We start from the raw sequence: 11,038 nt of genomic DNA, 5'->3' as shown, positions 1-11,038 counted from the left end.
ATAATAATGGTCATATGACATATTTAATACAATATTTATTATTTGTATTTAATATTATTTAGACGCTTTACTATATGTGGTATAGTTTCACATCCATTTCTATTTAATATAGTTTATAATCTTTGTGATCACATTAAATTGGAGATATTTCGGATCTGGATTGTGCAGACATGAGCAGTGTAACATGCCACACTGTAATGTGTGATGAAGAAAAACAGAAGAAATGAGTAATTTACCACAAAAACACTGCAGTTTAATTTCACAGTATAAGGTACTGAGCCACATTGGGCTTTGACTCCATCAAGTCTCATACGGGTACTTCTGGAGCCTTTCCAGAACGCAATCCCCCCTAGACCTTTAAAGGAAGCTGTCAATCCGGTGAACCAGGTCACTTGTCCAAGTTCTGTTTGGAGAAAAAGCTGGCAGTAATCATCCAGGCAGAGACACCAACAACATGTCCACTCCAGAGCCTGAGCATCTTTTTGGGACGTGCTAAACTACCAGTAGATGTTGGGGTATGGAATGAAAAATATGGTCTCACAGATCCACCTCCTGCTGTCTGCAGATGATTCACGCCAAAATCACCATATTATTTGGAATGGAGGACTGCTGTAGATGGAACTGCTCAAGAACTGCTGACTCCTGGATGTCTTCGGCATGTTTGCCTTCCTGCTATAACCAGTGCTAACAATTTGGTTAGACTCCTCCAGTCATCGGCTGTGGAAGGCCCCCAGATGTTATTCTGGAGATCAGCCTACCCGATCCCTGAGTGTGGTTGTAATTTTTTCAGCTAATGTGAGAAGCAAAATAAGAGCTAGGTCCTCCTGTGGGCACTGGGTCAACTCTAGCAGCAGTTGTCAGTGGGCCTCCTACAGGCCAGCAGAGACTGGCCCCAGCATTATTACTTTTCTATGTCACCCAATGGAAAAAAAAATAAAACTCCTCCATAATACAAACAAACATGTAGCTGAAGGTTCTCTGTGGTCCCAGTCAGAGATGTCCAGAAGTTCACTTCAAAGCAGGTGAACGTCTTTTTAGTCTACAAGATGTTTGACTGCTTGTCTTCACTTTGAACATCTCTAGAAAATTAAACTGGAATATCAATTGCTTTTGAGTAGAGGTGTGGCCAAGCGGTTAAGCATGCATGTTTCCAGTGCAGAAGGTTCCTGGTTCAAAGCGACCGCTGTACATTCTCCTTGTAATGGAGGACCCAAGTCATAGGCTGGGCACATTTGCACAGCTTATGACTTCCAGCACATAGTATCAGGATGCAAGATGCAAGATGGGACAGCGTACACTGAGAGGCACAACCAAGTTTCGGGAATTGTGTACAGGAATTGTGCTGCATACGGATTAGAAGTCCCCAAGTTCCATTGGTACCAAAAGCTGGTTGAGAATGACAGGGCTAAGATCCTATGGGACTTCAAATTCCAGACAGACAAGCAGCCGCTGAACCAACCAACCAGACGTGGTGGTTGACAAGGGAAAGAAAACCGCAGTTATGATCGATGTGGTAATCCCAGCTGACAGCAACATCAGAAAGAAGGAGCGCAAGAAAATCAAGAAGTACCAAGGGCTGAAGGAGCAACTGGAGCAGATGTGGAAGGTAAAGTCCAAAGTGGTTCCAGTGGTAATAGGAGCATTAGGAGCTGTAACCCCCAAATTGGGGGAGTGGCTCCAGTAGATTCCAGGCACAACATCAGAGGTCTCTGTCCAGAAGAGTGCAGTCCTAGGAACAGCTAAGATACTGCGCTGGACCCTCAAACTTCCAGGCCTCTGGTAGAGGAGCCGAGAGATGTATGTACATATTATATGCAATAACAGTATAACTATGTTGTTACTCTACAGTATATCTCAATAGTGTAACTATGGTGTTCCACAGTGTAACTCTATGGTGTTACTCTGTGGTGTAACTACCCAGTGTAACTGCATTTTTCATACACTATATAATGTCACCATAAAATGATACAGACTCATCATAAAATGATACAAACTGCAGTAATATCATAAAATTTAAATGAAAATAAAACATTGCGAGAATGTGCACGACAAGTGAGATGATCGTATTGCAAATAAACAAATGTTATCAGGAAAACTTAATATATTTCACAGAGCCCTTCAAGGGATTCTGCACAAATATCAGTGACGCAAATAGAATATTAGAATGTGCATAAATACAGCCGAGTAAATAACTAAGGTTTGAAATAAGGTTTTGTGTCTAAAGTAGTTTCTGTGAAAGAGACTGGGAGAAATGAAAGTGGAAAAATAAAAAGATGACTGAAGCAAAAAAAAAAGTTAGAGAAAGTTATTAATCAATCAATCAGGTTTTATATAACAAACATTGCTTGGTCTTAGATACAAAATTTAAAATAATTAGTAGTCCATCCTGTTTCACTGATGCATGTGCATGTGAGACCAACCTGGGGGTTTATTAACATAAAATACTGAATCATCAAATGTCTTCTTATGCTACGTCTCATAAAGCCTTATCTACCTTCCTGTGCTCTCCATTTTCTAAATGCAGGCCTCTGTTGGATCTTAGGGCCCTGTCCCACTGAGGAGAGGATTAATAGCGCATGAACTGAGTGCACATATTACAGGCATTCGTTGTTGTCCGCAACAAAAATGGCTAAAAATGACAAATGTGTCAGTATGAATTATGGATATACGAGTATTAATAATATATAGCGAATATATGATGAACAATCACGGTTGTATAACGCATGTAGTGAGGAAACGGATCCGATGCATTGCGATTATCACGGCAGTATTATGGGTGTATTATGAATGCATCGCACATGTGTTTGCGCGTGCACGGCATCTGCATTGTGGTCATAAAAGAAGCGCACTCACTCCTTTCGGCATCACTATTCACACCAACACCACAGCCTCTGGAGCATTTGCTGGACTTGGACAAGTTGATTGGAGTAAAGAAGCAGTGAACAGGGCGAGTGGTGACGTCAGCAGATTGCACCAGAGCGCAGCTCGTCTGAACGATTATAACAAGAAGTTAAATCTGTTATAAACATAGGAATAAATACTGTAACAGCTGCAGACCAGAAGGAAAAAACACGCAAGTGTCTTATAAAGCCTTGACAATGTAAACAAGTCAAATGATTACCTTTTTAGATGGCTCAAAATGCTTTCTGCAGCACGCGCGAACGGCTCCAGCTGCAGCTTCCTGTGATTCAGGAGGTGATTAGAGCCGTTTTCAACAGGCAATTTGCAGAATAAAATGATTAATCCACCATGAAATAATTATTTTATATAGGCAGCATCCAGCGCAGAGCGCGTGGCAGCCGGTAGAACAAAGAACGGCATCCAGCTGTGAACACAACGCATCTGATTTGCATCCGCCACATATCAGATGCAAAGCAGACGTAATAAAAATGCTTTATTTGTGGCCAATCTTTATGCAGTCGCTACAACTTATTTTAGTCTGTAATGTGGACGTGCTGGGCATGCAAAATACCCATTTTACACACTGTCCCAGTCCGCTGCCAAGCCGCAAATCCCTGTCAGTTGCGGATATCAGCAGATGACGGCGAATATACAGCGCATAGATTGAGTATGTATGTATGTATGTATTGTGTATGTATTGAGTATGTATGGAGTATGTAACGCGGATGTCATCCGCAGACAAAATTTTGTGCAGCTCAAAAATCCTGGTAACGGAAAAACGTGCCTCTGCAGATAATTGCGGACGTGTGCAGGTGTTGGCCGACTCATACAAGCATGTTTCACGCATATTGCGGATGTTAAGCGAATATGAGCCAATTTTGTCCTCTATCCATACACAAATCTTCCTAAATATCAGTGGGACAGGGCCCTTACAGGTGAAGAAGAAGTCAGCAGGTTAGAAGGCTTCCAATTATCATACATCCTTTCTCTAGAATAACCTGCCTGCTGATACCGCCGTCAATCGAGAGACCGAATGTCGGCCGAATGAAAATTCAACCCACATCCGTGAAGTGTCGAGGTGCATTCTGAGAGCAGTCTAAAACGTAAGGCAAATTCCTGTGGCTGCCCCAAATGTTTTGAACATGCAAAATAGTCGAGGTGCAAACATATTGAACGGTGGTCTGACCGCAATCTGACTGCAATATAAATATTCATATGGCATGAAAACATTTTTAAGGTATTCTGATCACATTCGAGGGACAGTTCGAAATGATCCGCCATGGGCTGTACGTCCTGACTGTGCCTGAAAGCACCACGAGCGCAGCTTGACTGCCACTAGAAAATATTTCCTCGACCCATAATCGGACCTCACTCGTACAGCAATGTAAGTGCATTTGTCATATTCTCACTGCATTCTGACAGCTGTCTAGGTAATCCTAATGTGTTCCACCTACATTTGTACTGCGTTCGGAGGCTTAATATGCACGGCATGTGCTTGGGGGAGCAAACCTGGGGTTGCATCCTAAACATTACTGGCATTGTATCCGAGGACTCTCTTCAAGATGGTGACCGTTCCGTTAATTGCGGATATCTGCAACTCATGGGCACTTGGGTGATTAGGGATTGCCTTGAGGTATTTCTTCAGGTTCTTCTTCATAAGCCCTGTTGCTCCCACCACAACTGGTATGATATCTATTTCTTTCAATGACCATGTTGTTTGTAGGTCAATTTTAAAGTCTTGGTATTTCCTGATTTTCTCCCTTTCAGTTCTATTCAGGCCATAGTCATTGGGGACTGTTACATCAATCATTTTTGCCGTCTTCTCTTGCTTGTTCCAGATGACAATATCAGGTTTTATTGCACCTTATCTACAGTATATGTTGTTAGAAGATCATTTATTACTTTGTAGATGGGCATGAATCACGGTTACTACTGTCTGTTATACAGTTTTAGAGATGAATGGAAAATTTGAAATTGGCTGGTACTCATGGGTGATAGAAGCAAATCTGATTGACGGAGGATGAAGTAACTACGGTCATTATAATATGTGACACTAAGAAAGATTAGCTAAGAGTTTTAACAAGTCCTGGCTAAAATAATATCTATTTACTTATTTATTTAATTTGACATTGATTCAATGGAGAACATGTATAACCAGATACAGCAAACATATGTATGTCATGTACTGGGTTTGCTGTATGTCATATATATATGACATACAGCAAACCCAGTACCATATATATGACATATAAAGAAATAAAAACACAATTATGACAAATAAAACATAATAAAAATCATCAATACTTAAAAAAAGTTGTTGCCACAGCATTACCACTCTCCACAAGTTGGCTAACCAGCTTTCCACCGGAGGCAATACCCATGCTCTGAGGCAATAGAGGGAATTTCTAAGGTGTTTAAGAAGGTGCGATGGTATCTATTCCCCAGATATAAAGAATTTTTAATCACACTGCCCTGAAACGAGTTGAATTGCTTTATATCAGCAGAAACACAGGATAACATGTCCCCAATGCATAAAGAAAAGAAGGGATCCTGACACTTTTCCAAATATATGCCTTAACAAATGTGTTAATTGCCTCATATTGAATCCTTGAATCCCTTGCATCCCAGCCCTAATATGCTCCTCAGATGATATATTACTAGTAAATACTAGTAATACTAGAACAGATCTTGAAGCAGAAATGATCGCTTTATGCCATCCTCCTCTCTCTGTTCATTAAACATAGTCTTCATCTTCAGGAGATGGGCATAGTTGCAGTGGTGGGCACAGCTAACCAAAAAGGTAGCTTTGATAACAGATAATCAGCTAACTGAAAAGTTATCTTTTATGAAGCTAAACCGACAAACCCCCCAAAAAATTATCGGAAGCGATAACTTTCAGTATTGTCTCTGGTACGCTTGCAACTAACAAGCTGATTCGCTTTTGGTAGCATCCACCTTGTTATTGGTCAGTTCTTTCGGGTGCTGAGCAACATGAGTGCATTGTCGCTTGATATGTTATGTCATTCCAAAAACTTGAAGTTTTGGTTTCCATGTTGCTTATGCAGCTGCAGTGCCTTGTATTTCAGACCCTTCCCTGTCATGCGGATGCCTGCCATTCTCCTTTCCTGGAACCATTTTATCAGCTCCTCTTTAATGTCCTCATAACACATTTTCCTCCTCCCATTAGGCAGCTGTTTTGGGCAGGGCTGCAACATAGGGGAGGTGATGATCTAGTGGTTAAGGTGTTGGGCTTGAGTCCAGAAGATCGTGGGTTCAAATCCCCGCCTGACTGGAAAATCACTAAGGGCCCTTGGGCAAGGCCTTTAATCCCCTATTGCTCCCGGTGTGTAGTGAGCGCCTTGTATGGCAGCACCCTGACATCGGGGTGAATGTGAGGCATAATTGTAAAGCGCTTTGAGCGTCTGATGCAGATGAAAAAGTGCTATATAAATGCAGTCCATTTAACATTATCCTTGTTCCTACACCACTCCCGGATGTGTTTCCTATCAACTAGGAGCAGCATGGTGCTTCCCCTTCTCTTCCACTTCTTTCACGACTTTTAGCTTGAACGCTGCTGAGTAGCAATGTTTACGTGGAGCCATTTTATTGTGCAATTATGTAACATTAGTTTTGAGTCCGTGCTGCTTCTCTTGCATGCAGTATGCATGTACGTTATGTACCGCAAGTCTGTACTGTGTACAGCATGTATAGATGCACTCGCACACAAACGACCGTCAATAAACACCCCTTTCACAAAAATTTCAAGCCCCCAGAGCGTTTAATGGAGTAAATACGGGAAATAAAATAATCACATTTTAGAACATATTTCCAGAGGTAGCCCTACGGGGCCAGCAAGGCTTTCTGTGCTGACCCTGATACTGGCTGAATGATTTTCCCCCCCCCCCCACAATTTAACATTTTCATTCATGTTATGTGGATTTGACAAACATTGCTCCAGTTATTTATGTATTTATTATTAACTTCTTGACATTTATTTATAGCAATGGATTTATTCCTCCAAATCAGCTCATACAAGAGCTCTGTTTTTGTCCAATCAGATTTCCCGCTGCTGTCTCTGGGTAAAAAATCTTCTCTGATGCCTTCACAATGATTCGTTCTGCTGTTAAAACAAACATAGATGTTGATTGTCATATTTTTTTAACCAATGAGGCTTAGTTTGCTGAGTTGGGTGTGTTCTTTGACACTCGTATTCTAATAGCTTCTAGCTAGTTAACAGCTACATTAGCACACATTTAGCTAACTGAAGCTAAGCTAACAGATAATGTAGCCTTTGAATTTGTGTTGTAATTCATGTAAACTCTTTCTTGGCATTTAGATTTTAGCTTTAGCTGTAGATTTGTTGGTGGATTTACTTGAACGACTGTGTTATTGAACTGTTTCTAAAGAAATAAAGGTAGACAGACTTTGTGTACAAGTGATGAGTAGCTTTGGTGAGTCTTAAGTGATTCCTAATTGATTATTGATTGCTTTAGATGGTTGCTGGTGTGAATAATGTCCAGCAATTTGGCTGGGATCTGTTGCGTTTGCCTTGTCTTATTTGTCTTTATGGTATTTTAAATACGAGTAAATGTGGCTCTTTTGCTTTTCCCCTTTTTTTTGGCAATGATTACGGTGATTATATGATATACATATATAAATCATACATATCATACTGTGTGCAAAATGCACGGTTAAACACTGTATACTTCTGTGATTGATTTTATGTTTATGTACAATGATTGTTAACTCCAAGGACACAGAATGATGTATGTTTTGGACCATATCAACTTAAAAGGAACTTAACTCAATAAGTTAACTGAAAATAATTTTATTGGGGGGGTAATCACAAAACACAAGCTAATGAATGAATGAACCAGTGTCACCGACAAAACTTTTATATTAAAGACAAACCAAACATAATCCCAGGTTAAAACAAAGTGGGGAAAAAAAATAAAATCATGAAATTAAAGAAATGTAAAATTAAAATTACCAATTACAAATGTCTTGAGTGTTTTCAGGTTCATTTCAAACTTTTCCAACCCATTAAGTCCTGCTAATTGAACAGAGACGAGGTTAATTCATTCAGCTGTGACTGACAGCTCCAGATGGCCAATCACGACGTGTCCTCTGTTCGCTTCTGCGCGTCCAAGCCACCTTTAATGTGAAGGGACAAGTTATTAACTGAAGAATTTTTTTCATAAAGTCCCTATTTAAGAATAAAGTTAGATTTAAAAATAAAGTTACAAAATATTTTGAGAAAGGAGTTATAATAAAGTATTTACAGAAATGCTGTGCCGGGGAGCATCATCACTGATGTCAACTGGGCTCATCAGGTTACTTCATCATTTAAATGTATTAATTAAAAACCTGCAGTTAGTCTGTGTGTTCTCTGTTAATTTCACATTTTTTGGTATTTGTTGAACACAGGACATTTGAAGACTGCATTTTGGATTCTAGGGACACCCGGATTAGGGTGATTTCATGTTTCCTGGGGGAACTGCGATGCTTTGTTTGAACATGTGCTGTGTTTTGTTTTTTCTGAGAATGAGGAACAGAGAACAACCAAGTAACACCTGACTGTAACAGATACATAAAGATGGGCTGCAGCTCTGCCTGCTGCATCCTCCAGCACCGCAGCACAACCTCATCTTCTATAAAACATCCAGTGGGTATCCTGTGGAAGCATGCTGCCCCCTGCTGGATAAACATGAATATCTTTTGTCATATCTTCATGGACAGAATTGAAATGAGCAGATTCATATTGTTTCATTTTAAACATAACCAAGATGAAGAAATTTATGATTCAATGACATTTTAATTTATAAACCAAAATTCTGTGCGCAATAAAAACTCTATAGACAGAAAAAAGAGAATAGTTGAACCAACTTTTAAAAAACATTACAATGGCAAAACCTGAATAAATTAAGTTGTTTGAACTTAAGTTAGCAAGTTAGATCAGCTCTAACTTACAAACGTAAGTTCAAACAACTTAAATCATTCAAGGTTTTACTCATTGTAACTCTTTTTGGGTTGGTTCAACTATTCTCTTTTTTCAGTGTACACAGACAAACACTGTCACAGTTTGAGGGGAAAAACAGGAATGTTGATAACAAAAATACACACAGACAGAACTCCGTATCTCACCATGGTTGTCAGCAAGGAAAGAAGAAACATGTCCATCTCCTGAAGATGAAGACCGGAGTCTGGATCCACATCAGTGGGGTAAGTTTGCAGTGACAGATCTTGGTACAATCCAAAATTCCTGTTTGACACTGAAGAAATGTTTACATTTGCAACCACCCTGAAGCTATTGGTCATTTACACTCCAAGATTTCCTGGATGACTTTGACAAGAAAATAGAGGATAGTTGTAAATGTTGTAACTTGTAACTGTTAGAATGGCCTAAGCAAAGGGCCACCCTTTTGAGTCTGGTCTGCTTGAGGTTTCTTCCTCAGTATCATCAGAGGGAGTTTTTCCTTACCACTGTCGCCTGTGTGCTTGCTCTAGGGGTTGGTAAGGTTAGACCTTACTTGTGTGAAGCCTCCTGAGGCAGCTTTGTTGTGATTTGGTGCTATATAAATTGAAATTAGAAAAAAAAATTGGTCAAAAATTTCCAGCAAACTTTAGTCAGACTTTGTGATCCCATAACTAATATACACATTACCTCTAATGGAAAACCAACATTTTCTGATTCTGACATCTCACTTGGTAGGTCTGTTGCAAATTGTGATTAATGCTAAAAATACCACTTGTCCCTTTGATCCGTGACAACTGAACTGTTTAAGGACCTGTGATCTGTGTTAGGATCCACCATGCTAAAACTTATTAACCTGTAAGCCGGTTCTATTACTGCATGTTTTAAATCTACAGTGAGAAACTCGCTCGCTGACTAAATTCCGAGATGGGTGTCAAATCTGCCTTTCTGTAAAAAAAATCTTGAAAAAAGTGGCTGATACTGAAGTCTTTGAGTTGCTGCAGTTAGCATTTACGACTTATCACTCCACAGAGACAACACTAAAGTGGTGAATGATCGTCGGCTGGACTTGGATACCACAGTGCTGCATCGGCTGGATCTCAGTGCCGCATTTGAAAGAGTTGATTATCATATATTGTTGGATAGGCTTGAGAGCTATTTTGGTATTACTTGTCACGTTCTCACATGTTTGACATCATATTTATCTAACCAATCTCAGTGTGTCCTGTATAACCACAATACTTTAAAATCTGCTCCAGGAAAATATGTGTACTGCAAGGTTCTATACTAGGCACTCCGTTATTCTATTGTCTTTACATAGCACATCTTGGACACATATTGCAATACTATGGAGTTACATTTCACTGTTCTGCTGATGACACTCAGCTTTACATGCCCATTAGTGCAAATCATCTCTCAAATTAAGATTTTAGAGGGTTGCCAGTTATGTGAAAATCTGGATGTCCTGTAATTTGTTACTCTTAAAGTCTGACAACACCAAGATGATGGTCATGTGTTCAGTGAGACAGAGACATCAGTTTGATCAGCTAGTATTAATGTTGGAATCAGGTGCCATACATCATAGAAATAAAGCAAAAAAAAAAAAAAAGCTCAGGGTGACCTTTGATCCCACACTGACCTTCAACCTGCACATTAGAGAAATTACAAAGAATGCATTCTTTCATCTGCATATTATCATCTGGCTGATCTAATTAAACCTTATGTACCGGCCCATGCTCTGCGTTCTTAGAATGCAGAATTACTGTGTGTGTCTGATTCTGTGGTGAGGAAATCAAATCTGTATATGACAAAAAGTGCAAAGAAAATATTAATTTAACTGAAGCGTTTTTTTTTTATAGTTTTATTTTTTTTAAATGATTGTTTAATTTTTTAAAATGTTTGTTTAATAAGGATTTAGTTTTGTTTTAGTTTGCTAATGATTATTTGGAAAACCATGTCAAAGGTGCGCTTGGAATGTACAAGGACGTATTTGCCAAATGGCATCACTAAATGTGTAAAATGAGCTGTATTTGAACCACATTAATGTCACATACACATATGCTGAAAAATCCATGCACATCTCCATGTGTCATACAGAGAATGTTCTTCAAAATAAAATACTCCTATAAATCAAGTACATAAAAAAAAAAAAAATCTCGAATG

This window comes from Thalassophryne amazonica, chromosome 18 (assembly GCF_902500255.1).
Source record: "Thalassophryne amazonica chromosome 18, fThaAma1.1, whole genome shotgun sequence".
In the NCBI taxonomy this organism is placed as follows: Eukaryota; Metazoa; Chordata; class Actinopteri; order Batrachoidiformes; family Batrachoididae; genus Thalassophryne; species Thalassophryne amazonica.
This window is presented reverse-complemented; position numbering follows the sequence as displayed.